This window comes from Aotus nancymaae, unplaced genomic scaffold (genome assembly GCF_030222135.1).
Source record: "Aotus nancymaae isolate 86718 unplaced genomic scaffold, 86718_ANA_hifiasm-v0.15.2.pri h1tg000083l, whole genome shotgun sequence".
NCBI lineage: Eukaryota > Metazoa > Chordata > Mammalia > Primates > Aotidae > Aotus > Aotus nancymaae.
The window spans coordinates 5088696-5104273 of NW_026988498.1; the positions used below are offsets into that span (position 1 = coordinate 5088696).

The 15578-nt window shown below is 35.0% G+C and overlaps 1 long non-coding RNA gene across 1 annotated transcript in view; it reads right to left on the reverse strand.

The window, feature by feature from the left end:
* Positions 1 to 349: 349 nt before the first annotated feature.
* The window catches only part of LOC135271574 (uncharacterized), a 38656-nt gene continuing 23427 nt past the window's right edge, over positions 350 to 15578 (reverse strand). The window contains exons 2-3 of the long non-coding RNA XR_010339698.1: positions 4163 to 4265; positions 350 to 472 (exon numbers count right to left, since the gene is read on the reverse strand). This is a non-coding gene — a long non-coding RNA (uncharacterized LOC135271574). The remainder of the gene's footprint in view (positions 473 to 4162; positions 4266 to 15578) is intronic.

The window sequence follows — 15578 nt, forward strand, 5'->3', positions numbered from 1 at the left end:
AAGACCTGGTCTTCTAACTTTGTTATCAAATTTATTGAGATTCAATGCATCACTGATATGCCATTCCAGACATACAGAGTAAGAGTGTCTGTGTTCCTGGGTGTACAAATCATTCTATTGACTAAATACCACACCACACACCAGACAGTCAACGCCATAAAGCAAACTCTGTGTCTATGCTGTTGGCCACTTTACACCAGCTCTTCAAAAACTGCCTTGTGTGGAAGAGATACTCAAATATTTTTGAACAAAAATGAATGAATACATGAGTTGGCTTGAAGGACCTACTCTGAAAATTACCTAATGATTGATTCTGGGGATATGGGAGGAGAGGGACACCTACCTGGTTCCCAGTGTGGAAGTTGTCTTTCTTCATCTTCTCACATTTAAAAGGAGTGGCTGGACCATGCACAGAGGCTCACATCTGTAGTCACAGAGGTGTGGGAGACCAAGGCGGGAGGATCACTTAAGCCTAGGAGTTGGAGGTTGCAGTGAGCTGTGACCCCACCAATGGACTCCAGCCTGGGCTACAGAGCAAAACGCTATCTCAAAAAATAGACCACTTTAACTCTGCATTGTGACTTCTCCCCAACCCCACACACCAACAGTAACATAATTATGAACTGTGCATTTGCAACAGAACTTTCAGAAAAGATCCCATTTTGTGAGTGAAAAAACAAAACAAACTAAATAGCAACCAAAGTACTTGAATCTCCTCTCAACAAAATGGTTTCTTATTTAATGTCTGGCACAAAGTAAAGCTTTTGTTGGATGGAAAATGATATAAATTACCTCAGAGTGGGAAAAAATAACCCAATATCTCATTTTCTTCTCTCTTTTTCTTAAGCAACTTCAGAGCCATTTGAAGAGTTAACGAACAGAATGACTGATTTTCTACATGTGGGTAACACCTTTCAGTAGGCTAAAACTCAAATCTGAGTTTTACAAAAGCACAATGATTTTTGTTAATTTGTTTGCATTAAAGCTTGGGAATATCTATAGCAGTTCAATTATTTACATCTTGGTTCTTTGGGTTTTTGTTTGTTTAAAAGAAAGGATTTTCCAACATGGAAGTTCCAACTTATGAACTGGAAATTTGCTTTGGAAATTCAGCTACAGACATGCTGGTGCCCCAGTGCACAGTTTTTGTGATGACTTTCTCTGTTCTGTCTTCATTGTCCCATTTTCAGTCATCTCCTTGGTGATCAGTAGAGACCCACTGTTTCCATACCTAGGTCTAACTAAGCAGCAGAAAAGGATGTCGAATCCACTCCATTGCAATACTTGCCTATCAACAGAGGACATGGTGAATTTCCTCAACCATAAAACAAAGTTAATTAAACTTGTGCCCTTGCTAATCACAAGGATGCATTTTGAATTAAAATAATCATATTTTAAAGACACATTTGGCTTCATAAAGGGCTTGCATAAATACAAGCTATTATCATTATAAGTGGGTTGATTTATTACTGAAACCACACCTGCATTACTATGAACAACCCACCTGCTTGTTTTTGTTAATTTTTTTGCACAATACCAGCTTTCAACCTGTCCTCTGCATTGCTTAGCCTTGGCACTGCTGAGTTGTGTAACACATTCTGAGAGATGCCATACAATGCTGCAGGCAAACTTACAGAAAAACAGGAATGAGTGATTTTATACAAGATGTGTTTCAGCAGTCCAATTCAAAATAAATCACATCCAGGTGCATTCTTTCCTAATTTGTGACCCACACTGCTTTCAATTAATACATTAATAAACTATTGTTTTCAAAAGAGACTAGCTCTATCATGAAGACAATGCTATCTAACCTGTCATGATCTATTTTTCTCCCTTAAAAAACAACTGTTACCTTTTCATAGGTGTTCGGTTTAATTTACAGATTTAAATGGAGCTGAAAATGAACTAATCTACGTGAATCAGTAAAAGCAGGGTACTTAATACTGCTTCCATGAAAATATATATTGTATATATAAAAATAAATATGCATATTTTCATTTCCATGAAAAAGAGCATATGCAGGCTATTTTGGCATAGCCAAATTTGCTAGGAATTTTCTTCCATAAATTAAATTCGCTATCAACAATACTTAGTGAGCCAGCATTTAAAATTCCCATTAAATTTTTCAAACTTTAATTAAAATCTTCTGAATTCCTAGTGTGTTTCTCTTTCAATTTAGGAAGAAAATACTTCAGTCTAAACCCACAGGATTACAAGCCTATAACACCATTTATAATCACAAGGCTTGAGATAGTTGTCACAGTTTTAAAGTCATCTCATCTTTAATACAATGTTTTAAGCTGACAAAAATGGAAATGGTTCCAATCAGGAAAATAATATTTCATAGAAACGATGACTTATTCTTCCCTCCAATAGTGTTAATCAGATTTCATTTATTTTTATAGCATGCCATGCATTAGCATTACCCTCTAGACACAGCCCCCTTTCTATTTGTCCTTGGATAAGTTATCTGCTGTATTAGGATAACTTTCTTCCTCAAGATAAATGTTTCCTGATAAAACAATATTATTAACTTGTAGCAATTGCAATGTGAAATAAATGCAGTTGTCAAGTCAACTTTGAAGAGGGGGAAGAACAGTGACAGATTTAAAAACCACAGTATTGTTCTCCGCTTTTCTTGAGTTCATTTGTCTTTCAAACTATCGTATATGATTGAATAGCAGAGAAGGCACCTGCCAAGTAGAAGCCAATGGCAAAAGATTGATAAGCATCGTTCCTGGCCTCCGGAAGGATGTCCTGGTGCTTCCGGGGTGCCAATAACTGCACTCTGAGTAATCCTGGTCACTTAACTTCATCAATTGAGAGAGTTTAATTTGGAGACTCATGATTTCTTTCTCATCAAGACCAGATGAACATTGTTTTTGCAGTTGTAACTATTCTTTGCAAATTAAATAGCCATATAGCTCTAGACCTTCCTGGACAACAACCAGAGGTGCCCCTCTCTTTCCCTTTCAGCGTTATTCTTGCTACATAGTGTTCACATCACCCATCCAAATGTCCATCATATCATAACATCATATCATTGTTGAGAGCTAATTACATGCTAATTGTGTAAGCTTATTGAATTTTTACAGCCCACACAAGATAGGTATGGACTGACATCACCTCCATTTTACAAATGAAGACACTCATGGTACAGAGATAAAGAACTTACCTATGGTCACACAGCTAGTAAGCAGGGATAAATTCTTTGGCTATTGGTCTGCATTCTACTCTTTTGCCTATGTCTGCCTTCACCAGTCTGTAAACTTCCGGAGTAGAGAAATTGTGCCTTATTTGTTGCTGGCTTTGAATTTCTTCACCCCTGGTTTTTTGTGCAGTGACCAGTGAATACAAGGTGTACAGTGAAAGTTAGCTGAAATGATGGAAAGATGGGCTATCCGAATAGTGCCCAGTTTTCACTTTTGAGAAAGCCATTCAGCATCGAGGCTGCTTAGAAAGCAGCTCTTACATAAAAAAAGTACAACTCCCTGGGTGTGGGGGAGCAGGAGTAGGACCTGGAGCACGATGGAACGATGCTCTCACTGGATAAGGGAGCTCTTTCTTTATTTTGGAAGAAAAAAAAAATAGATGTATAGCATGTCAGCAATGCCCTACTTATATAAGTATTCTTAACTTCATTAAGAAAGCAATGGCTTCAAAGAAGCAAAAGGGTGGGGCCGAAAAAGGCAAAAGCCAAGAGAAAAATCCAAGTTTGTGCGGGCATAAGGAAACCAGCATCGTGATCTGTGCACACATTGCACAACCTGAAAATGTGTCAATAAATTAAAGTCCTTTTTTATTAATTGGATAAAGCATAGATTATGCAAAGGCAGAACAGCAGTGTTTCTGGGACTGTTTTATTTCATAGTACTATACTTTCTAGGCTATTTTAATATTAACAAATGGAATATCAATAGCTCCATAGTTATCAGAAATGACTCCAATATACTAAATAATGTATTAAATAAAATTACTCCAGAAATCCACATTAAGATCAAATAACATAACTACAACACAGAAAATGTTTATGCGACCTAGGATAAAGATGGTTAAATTGATGTAAGAGAGTTTCTAAAAATAATTCTGACCTTGCCCTACAACTCTCATAAATTAGACCCTTCAATGGTCTGGCCCATGGACATCCCACTATATGACTCACCTAAAGAAAATGGCCCCAGAAGGAAGGTGGGTCAGTGTCACAAGCCTCACTTTTCAGAACTTTATTCTTATCTGTTTCTTTCTCTTCCATGATCCTTTTCTCCCTTTTGAAGTGAGAAAGCCTGAGTTAGACACATCATCATTTTAACATTGACAATAATACTAAATAAGAGTGGAGGATTGTATCGGTTCTGAAACCTCACACACATTTTCCATATTGTGTTGTATTTTATTTATTGTGTGTTAACATCCAACATTATCAGGTATACAGATATAGATATAAATGCATACAGATAATCTCCAAGTAAAAGAAAAAGACAAAGAAGTTACTTGGGAGGCTGAAGTGGGAGGATTGCTTGAGGCCAAGATTTCAAGACAAGCCTTGGCAACATAGTGAGACTCTGTCTTTAAAAAACAAAATATAAAATAAAATAGCTGGGTTTTGTGGCAGCATATCCTTGCAGTCCTAGCCTAATTAGAAGGCTGAGATGCACATTATTTAGTTCAAACGTCCCTGTTTTAAATTATTATTAATATAAATTTAGCCATTTCTCATGCTGACATGTCCCTTCCAGTGGGAAACCATGGTGAAAGCCTCATTCCCTTCTGTGTAATATTTTCCAAGCTAAGAAATGTGTAAGGTCTGTTATTAATGAAGTCACCTATACACAGAGATTGTTAAAATTCTCAAACATGTGAGCAGGTACTCAGTTTTCTTAGTACTCTTATACCTCTCAAAATGGTGTCTACCTCTGCATAAGAAATTTATGTGTGCTTTTTTCCCCATATTTATCTTGTATTTGTGTGCTGCATTTTATTTTTCATGTACATTTTTATAATGAGATAAGAGCATAGAGAAAAGAGGTTCTGTGATTACTTTATAAATTATGTACCTATTGTTAAGTGGTTCTCGGAAGATAGTATCCAAACTTTTTATGGTTTTATACACTCTACCAAATGGTAGGATGATTTTAACCCAGTTCTTTCTACTATGCCTGCTCCACATTAAGTGCCCAGTAAATATTTAGTAATTATCTTTTGGAGGCACCTCCTGAAATAATTGTGTAATACCAGGTTTTTAAATACTGAGCTGCCAAATGCCAGAAATAAAAGAGAATGTATTTCTAACTCAGTCTTTTTTTGTGTGTACATGAGTATTTGTGTTCAGTCTAGACTCACTTGAGGCAAGAAAACAATGTCGTTGTCTGACATTTGCTGCTGAAACTTACTTCGTTCAGTTTCCATTTGTTTTCCATACGTGTGTGGCAATATTTGTTTCTAGCCATTTATTGCAATATTCAATGTGCACAGCTTTAAGGCAGCTCTCATCTTTTTAATAGACTTGGAATTAAATTGAAAATTATGAGACTATGTTTTCACACCTTATTTTCAAAACATAAGAACTGTGTTGACGTCAAATTGGATTAAACACTGTAATATTTTTACACCTAAATGATATAATTTTATGTTATGTTGAACTAGGTGATACTTCATATATATATATATATGAACTATATATATATATGAACTATATATATATATATGAAGTATCACCTAGTTTAACATAACATAAAATTATATCATTTAGGTGTAACATATATATATATGTATCCCTCTATAGCTCAGTGAAAACTTTAACTTAAGGAGATATATTTTAGGCCTGAAAATAATAATAATAATGAAAGATATGCCAGATGATACAAATAAATTTGTTAAAATATTATTTAGAACTTGCAAATCAGCTAGAAGAATCATCTGGTAGAGATTAAGCTTTGGTTTGCTTTGCTTTAAAGAATGACTATTTGACACACACTTTTCTTCAGGAAAATTTGCTTTGATTTTCTCCTGAAAAAAACTCTGAATACTAGTTGATGCTCTACTAAATTAACCAAAATAAATAAGAATGTGTAAAGATGTAAGCGCCCAAGTGGATTTTGCTTTATTGAAAGTAAGAAACCAATACACTTAGAAAACACTTGATATACCTAGGAATGACTTAATTTTAAGTTAATCCTTGGAATTGGATGGCTCAGCTAAAATTGGATTATTTCCAAATTAATAGGAGGCTAGCTGAGTTGACATGGCTATTTTGATTTTTTTGAAGTATTGTATAAATTGACTTCTTTCTTTTCCCATGCTCACTCTCCTTTATTGGGCTTTCAAATAACACTAGCATTTGCCCATCAATGCAGAGTATGCTATAGATTCAATTATTTTCATTTTATTCATAAATACTCCACTTAACCCTGCCCCCACTCAATACATCTTCCACTGAAGCAAGCAAAAAGTTACTTTATCGGCAACACAAAGGAACATGCTCTGGAATAATTCTCTCTTTTATATGTTAGAGCGGAAGGTCACTGGAGCTAACCATCTTCCCAAGAAGGACATCTTTCTGAGGGTTTCAGGGAAGTGTGTTTGTCAGGATTTCCTCTTTCCTGTCACTCTTCCCATCTTTGTTATCCTGTACTGCTGAAGCAGGTACAGTTTTTCATCCAGGATCGTAACGCCTTGTTCCTTTTAATTAAACATGAGTCATAAAAGAAGAAAAAGACATGAGTCAAGAAGCTAGCATTTCTCTATGTGGGTTGGGGGAAACTACAGACTTTTCCTCTTTTTTTAAAAAAATATTTATTTATTTACTTACATAATATATAATATATATATGTAAGTATATATACAATATTATGTAAATATAATGTAATATTTTATATATATATGTGTGTGTGTATATATATACACATATATAAAATGTAAGTAAATAAATTTGTAGAGATGGCATCTCATCATGTTGCCCAGGCTGGTCTCAAACTCCTGAGCTCAAGTGATCTGCCCCCTTTGGCCTCCCAAAGTCCTGGGATAACAGGCATGAGCCACTGTGCCCAGCCTATTTAATTTTTTGAAACTGCTAAGAAATCTTCCACCCACAGGTTGTCAGTGGGGGTAGAAGCCCTATCTCCTCAGTGAGTATTCTTCAGGACTTTTATTGTGTTGTTTGATATGTTGCTCTTCTACTCTTGCTCTGGGTCAAGGTTGTCTTCTGGTGGCTTTCAGGGCTTTCACCTTTTCATATCAGCTGCATTTGAATTGGGCTCCTAGGTTTAACTGGACAGAGATTGCTCACAGACATGCTGGTTTTCAAAGTAACCACATCCAGGATTCATAATAAGTATCCTGATCACTTCACTGAACAAGTGAGCTTCTATAACCAGAATATCTCATGTCTTTTTTTTTTCTTCTATTCTCTCTCTCTCCTTTATTCTACTTTCTATTTGTATAATGACATGTAGGTTGGATGTCATTACTCTGGTATATTTTTCACATTATTTGTGTAGGAATTTAAATGTATACTTGCAGGATATAGTATCTAAATCACTCAATCAATTTTTATGTTATAAAAATAATGCAGAAAAAAGGATGAAAAGGAATGAGCAAAGTCTCCAGGAAATATGGGACTATGTGAAAAGACCTAATTTACGTTTGATAGGTGTACCTGAATGTGATGAAGAGAATGAATCCAAGTTGGAAAATACTCTTCAGGATATCATTCAGGAAAACTTTCCCAACTGGCAAGGCAGGGTAATATTCAACTCCAGGTAATACAGAGAACACCACAAAGATATTCTTCAAGAAGACCAACCCCAAGGCACATAATTGCCAGATTTATTAGGGTTGAAAAGAAGGAGAAAATGCTAAGGGCAGCCAGAGAGAAAGGTCAGGTTACCCATAAAGGGAAACCTATCAGACTTACAGCAGATCTCTCAGCAGAAACCCTGCAAGCCAGAAAAGAGTGGGGACCAATATTTAACATCCTTAAAGAAAAGGACTTTCAACCCAGAATTTCCTATCCAGCCAAACTAAGCTTTATAATCGAAGGAAAAATTAAATCCTTTGTGAACAAACAAGTACTTAGAGAGTTCACCACCACCAGGCCTGCTTTACAAGAGCTTCTGAAAGAAGCACTATACATATAAAGGAACAACCAATATCAGCCTTTCCAAAAATATATCAAAAAGAAAAGAACATCAACACAACGAAAAATTTACACTAACTAATGGGCAAAACAGCCAGTTAGCATCAAATGCCAGTATTAAAGTTACATATATTCTAATCGGATAAAAAGCCAAGACCCATTGGTATGCTGCATCCAGACCCATCTCACATGCAACGATACACAAAGACTCAAAACAAAGAGAAGGAGGAAGATTTATCAACCAATCAGAGAGTAAAAATAAACAAATAAATAAAAAGCAGGAGATGCAATTCTCGCCTCTGATAAAGTAGACTTTAAAGCAACAAAGAGCAAAAGAGGCAAAGAAGGACATTACATAACGCCAAAAGGATCAATGTAACAAGAAGAGCTAATGATTTTACAGATCAACGAGACAGAAAATTAACAAGGACATCCAGGACTTGAACTCAGACCCGGAACAAGTAAACTTAATAAATATTTATAGAACTCTCCACTTCAAATACACAAAACACACATTACCACCTCACACCTATTCCATAAGTGACTACATAATTGGAAGTAAATCACTCCTCAGTAATCGCATAGCATTTCATAGGTTTAAATGAAATATTGGTTGGCTGCTCGTTTGTTATTTTCTTCCCTTATTCCTTCCTGTCTACATCAAGTATAATTATTGGTATAAAAGAGGTTTTCAATACCCATTACTAAAATGCATTCTAGCCTGAGCAAGAAAGCAATACTCCCATTCTCTCTCTCTCTTTCTCTTCTTTTTTCCTCCTCTTCTTTATTCTTTTTCTTTCTTTCTTTCAAAAAAAAGAAAAAAAATCTCACTGTCCCCTCTCCCCCATCCCACCCCATAAAAAAAAAATAAAAAGAAATACCATAAGCACAACAGTCATAATCCTGTCAATCCATAGTAAATAATATGTCCTTTAATCATATGAAATAAGAATTGAGAGTTTGGAAAACAGTAAACACTTTTAATCCCTCGAAAACCTAATTCAAATAAAATTTTTGAAAATTTTGACTCTTATTTATAACTCCAACCCTTTCCACAACAGGGTTTTGTGTATTTGTGAGGACATAAGATTTGTAAAAAAAAAATAAAAAAAATAATAATGCAGAAAGTCTTCAGCGATTAGCTTTCTCACAACTACTATTGATGGGTTTTCTGAAAAATAAATTTTTTTGTGTGAACTCCAAATCTGAGTGCTTCTCTTTTAAATCAAATCACTGCCACAATGAAAACAATAACAACAAAAAAGACTTTATTGTGGCATCTATCTTTCGTAGTTCTCATTATAACCTTGACTTCCTCTCCTTAACTTTTTGGATGACAAAATGTGCAGTGGTCAAACATGAATAAAACAAGTTGTGTTGACCTCAGATAAGATTGAATTGGTTCACTACCACTAAACAAAATGAAGTTTAATTTTGCATTAAGCAAAAAATGCCTGTTTAAGTTACTTATTTCTGAGACTCTCTCCCAAGTTTCTAATCTGACACTTCATGGCTTCTTCTGTTTGTTGACTGAACATAGTGACGTGAACTTTCTACTGGTAGTATTAACTGTATCGTGAAGTCATATGTCAGTATTTTCACTTTTAAATACATGTATTTTGTGAGCAGTGAAGTGGCGATAGAAGAGTCTTGACCGTTATTAAGCTAAAATATATAAATGGGTACTTCCTGTCTTTTTTTTTATATTGGGTGGGGGTAGGGGGTGAAGGTAAATATATACTTTAAATGATTGAAGGTTCCTCTCAAGAATAAAAACAAAGTACGGTACAGTGAAGCTACCAAATGCCCTTTTCCAAGGTGCCTGCGTGTGTAGTGAAATGTGAAGTGACTCAATTGAATGGGGTCTATGCCTTGGCATATCACATGAAAGCAAGGCCAACACAACAATTTCCCCTAGAAACAGTGTTCTTTATTAATGCTACCAGGCAGCAGACAAGCTGTCACCAACAGAGTCATTATAATGCCCGAGACAGAGTATCCTGATAACTCTGCTTTATTCTGCGGGAGTCACTCCGCGCCACTGCATGATTGAGCATCTCCCTCACGTTTAGAAAAAACTCAGTTCATGTTACCCCTGTAAACTCAATCCCTGGACATATCGCCTCACAACAACAGGGCGAAATGCAAATGAGAACACTTTGTACTTTATAAAGAATGCTCCCGGAAAGACTGTCAAAGTGGTTTATAAACTAGGACTATCTTTTCTGAGAGTAAACAAAGGCACAGAGTGGCCAGATAATAGTGTCAATGGGCCAACTTATTGGAAGAAAAAATAGGAAAAAAAAAAGCTTTGAAGTGTATTATGACCAATAGGTATTATCTTTACACAAGTATTCTGAAAACGATCATGAAAACCATGTGAAAACCTGACTTCTAGTTCAGCAGAGAAGGTGTCATTTTCCCCAAAATGACAGGGTGGGTCACTTATGAAAAGTGTTCAAATGTTAAACGTGAGTCTTTGGGGTAGTACATGGGTCCAGTCTTTAATTTCTATCAGTGTATACATAAGTTGGAAATCTGATTTATTAATAATATTAACCTGATTTGAGAGGCAGTACGTTTGGCTTTTCTCAAACCGAAGCCAGTCTTCTCAGCAATTTACCTGTCAGTAGAATGGGGATTTTATAAACTGCTTCAACTTTCAATCAGTTGTGTACAAATGTTCTCTAAGAAATTATTCCTCCTTCAGTAAGCCCAGAACTGATACAACATGGAGCAAAATTGACTAATGACAACATTTGATGATAAATAACAGTGACAAGAGAGTTGTTCAGGAATAGTAACCCCCTGTTTCTGTCCTCCTAGGGCCTAGTGATTAATTTATTTAAATGACTATATTGAAATTTTTTTTTTTAAACCCACTCAGCTTGGTAGACATGTTAGAAGGGGGACCCTCTTCAGACTTTCAAGAGCCTGAAAAAGTAGCTAAGAAGCTACTTGGTGGGCCCCTAAATGGGATGGTCAAGAATTCTACTCTCAAAGACTAGTCAATCTGTTTTCTCTTTTATATCACACGCTATCTTTGGTTGGTGACAGATTCTTTTGTTCTTGCTTTTCCCTGTTAAATTGTCATCCATGCAATTACTCATCAACAGGAACCTTTGGTCTCCAATTTTAATTCTGAGATTTTCTTACTTGTGTTTTTACATTTTTTACAAGATTTTAAATTTCTTTTTAAATTTTTAATTTTTTAAAATGTTGTTCTTGTGCTTTTCAAGTTGCATAGTTTTACTGTAAAATAAAATGTCCCGGGAAAACTACAATCTGGGGAATCAGAATCATGTATCAAATATATTTGTTTTTCCCTTCAGTGGTTTTTCCCAAACGGAAACACACTTAACATATTTGATCCACAGTCTTGACATTCTCCTTTGCCATGGTAGTGTAGGGCAGGTAATTTTATCTACAGCAGAAGAAAGAATGTGAAAGAAGCAGTTGCTTTAAGCGAATGGCAATCTTAGTTCCTCAAAGTCCGGGATGCCAGGTCAACAGCTCTATGAGGAGAGTGGCAGAAAAGCTGTTCTTTGAAATTGCTAGGGTTATACATCTCTATACTATGAAAAAAAAAAGAGAAAATAAGAGACAGACAGAGAAAGAGAAAGAGAGGGAGTAACATTACATTGAATAATTTGAACTAGTGTATACACGTTAGGGTCACTAGAAAAGGCTTATATGATCTACTCTTCTTAACAAAGTCATTAGGAATAAGGTATCTTTTTATAAATAATAATTGATAATAATTCTTTATTTATATTATAGGTCCAAAGGGGAAGGTAGGACCCAGGTTAGACATTTTTGACTCAAGAGTTACAATCCTCTCAGGATAGATACTTTGAGGGTAAGCCCAGCCTCTCTATAACAAACATGTTATTTTTTAAGTTTTTTTAATTAATTTTTCCCAATGCTTCAGAGAAAAAAAATTGGAATGACTTTTTTTCTTGTAGGATATTAAACGAAAAAATAAGAATAAAAAGATAAAAGACATTGTCAACACCAACTCCTGGGTAGTAAATTAACTAGACAGTGTCATACAATGATAACTACTGCATTTACATTTTGTGAAATGTATTAAGTATGTTGACCATATGGCATCATAAAGGAGGTGACTATAAAGAAAAAATACCACCTTCCATGAAAGCTTTACTCAAGGGACTGCTCAGGTTTGATTAACCATTTTCCAACAAAAGGGATCTCTTCTCAGCTGAAAACATGGACAACATTAATTAGGTAAACTCTTACTGTTGCTTTGCCATATATATATATAAAACTTTCAACTTGTAATTTGTGAAGTGCTAATCCATGACTTTATTCCGAGCAGGAGCAGTATCATTAACTAACAACAATAGTCACATATTTCCAGAATCATAACAACACTGTTACTTGCAGCATCCATCAAACTCTCTACATCTAATGCCATCTAATTCCCATAACAACAAACCAGGTAAAAAGACTTTTCCATATTTTATAGATGAGCAGAAAACAAAGGCGAGAGGTTAAGTAATATTTGCAATTTTAAAACTTAGATTTGTCTAATTATGCTAAATTATCATGGTCCTTTTTTATTTATTTTTTTGTTTCTTTTTTCTAGATGTGTTTAGGAATATCTAACTTTTAATTATTCCACTGAAATCTGATTAAAATAAAACTGAACAGTTGTAGAATAAAGCTATGACCTGAAGTACACCAGCGGGTGGGAAGATAAGAGAGAGGTAAGGATATGAGAACCATGTTCGGAATGCACCAGTGTCAGGCTACATACATAGTCCTGGTACAAAATTTCTTGAGTTGCATGGAGACATTTTCAGAGAACAATTCATTTGAATCACTAGCTCCAGAATCATACGTAAAAAGTGGATAGCTGAGAATTCTTGGAATGCTTGAAAACTATTAAGACGCAAAATAAAATACTTCTACCTCCATTACACCCATTTGACTGACATTTGGGAGTCAGCCACTCCCAACATTTAAAACACATGATTCTTTTAGGAATCTCTTTTAAATATTTTTTAAATTTACTACTTTTTGACAATAAAATTTTGAAATCACATTTCCCTGTCTAGCTAATAATATACTGTTTCTTCCAGGTATAATTCAAAGTTTTTTTTATTAACAATGGAAAATACCTTCTTTTACTTACTCATAGTTCAGTAGCGTGATAATGTCTAACAGTGCATTTTTATATTGAAAACTGTTGCATTTGGATTTACATGGCTTTAGGCTTCAAGTTAATCATCACATCCTCTTTACATCTAAAAATAGCTCATGTCTTTCCAGATGGGTGCCAAACCCTCTGATTTCTTAGAATTTGTTTTTCCCCCTACTTACATTTGAAGCCACCCACCTGTTTTTTTTTTTTTTTTCTGTCTTTTCATGGCTAAAAAGTAGCATTCTGAAGAAATGTTCATTCACGTTCCCTAGGAACCAACGTTCCATTACTCCCATTACAGAATGTCTTTGATGTGCACATGGGTGAGAAAGAGCAAAAGAACCAAAGTCAGAGGAGGTTTAAATGTGTGGGGTATGACATTAATTTGCACTTTGAATAATCATCTCAGGATATGTCTACAGGATGTCAGCATATCTGCTTCAAAAGTGGGGAAAAAACCCTGAAGTCAATCAACTCATTGGTCTATCAGTTTAAAACTGATTTGAATTTTTTAAAAGTTTATTATTGCTCTGTATTATATTGAGACAAATCTTCATAAGTATGAGTACATAACCCTCTCACAAATCTGAATATGTACACACTTAAACAATGTGCTTATAATAAAAATCAGGGAGCTTTAAAACTATTAACATATTTATTTTTATCTCTTGTATATTTTGCTTTCCTAAACTAGTTTAGTTCTAATGATATTCCTATTTCAATAACTTTTGAAATGAATGACAGTGTTGTTTGTTTAAAACTTATTTCAGATTAAACATTCAAATAATTGTGATCACCTACACTTAGAGTTGAAAAATTTATATCAGCACTTTCAAAACATTTAGAAAGTAAAAAACATAACTTAGAAAATGCTTGGTTTTCTTCTAATATTAATGCAAAAGAAAGTTATGGGGTTAATTGTAAGCATTTTACAAATGTTGTGCATTCAGAGTTTTAATCTTTTGACTTAGATAAAATAAGGCCAAAAATATATCGATTACAGTAGCTGCTTGTCTTTACGTTGCTTAGGACATTTATCTACCATTGCATCTTGGGAACAATTTATTTGATAACCTAATGAGGGCTTTGTCTGTTACATCCTATCCATTGAATAAGAATGAGAAAATCTGTTATGAGTGGAATTGTGTCCCCCAAAATTCATATGTTGAAGCTGTAACCTCCAGTGCCTCAGTCTGTGGTCTTATTTGCAAATAAGGTCGTTGAAGATGTAATCAGTTAGGATGAGGTCATACTTCATAGATGAGGGTGGGACCCTAATCTGACTGGGGTCTTTCTTAAAGGGAGAAATTTGAACACAGAGACAGATACACACAGGGAGAACAACATGTGAAGGTAAGTCAGGGATTGGAGCAATGATTCTATAAGCCAAGGGACACCAAAAATGGAGAGAGGCGTGAAACAGATTCTCCCCCACTGCCTCAGAAGCAGCCAACCCTGCTGACACCTTCATTTTGGACTTGTAGCCTCCATGAGATTTCTTTTCTTAAGTGTCCCTGTCTGTGGTACTTTGATGGCAGCCCTAGCAATCTATGAAATCCAATATAAATTCTAACCTGAGGAGGCCCATTCCCCTTCCTTTCAGAAAGAAAATAATGTTTTATGTATCCTACATGCTTATTGTCAGCCCTTTCCTCATATATCTTCATATAGAGAAAAATCATTTATAGAGAGCCTATAAGACAGATTAGTACATGACATAAAGAATTTATTCATGCCCCAGAGATTTTCATTTATGCAGAAACTGGATCATCCATAACAACACATCATGGTTTTGCAAATCTGCTATTGACTTTATGGTCCAAAGATTGCAATCAATTTAGTCCTAATCAACCCTGCACTAATGGCAATGTCACTCATTCCTCCACCTAAGAAGGGAGGCTCAGTTTTCTTATCAAAAAAAAAAAAAGGAAGAATTAATTGCATTACAATTATTTACTGTACACATTTTTACTTTATGTAAAAACCATTTTGAAATGAACATTATATCACTAAATATTTGACCAAATATAGATTTGGATCTTCAGTGTTATTACTATCAAAGTTTTTTTTGCTTTCACTAAATTGTACATGTTGTATGTATATTTTAATAAGAAATCTGAAAATGTGTCTTATGGACTAATATCTAATTAATCTCTCCTTAGCTTCTTTAAAGGATAAGAGCTTGTTGAATGACTGAAGAAGGAAGAAGAATTAGTTCAGAGAAATCTGGAAAGAGTAAAGCTGTGTGTGTGTGTGTGTCTGTGTGTATGTGTGTTT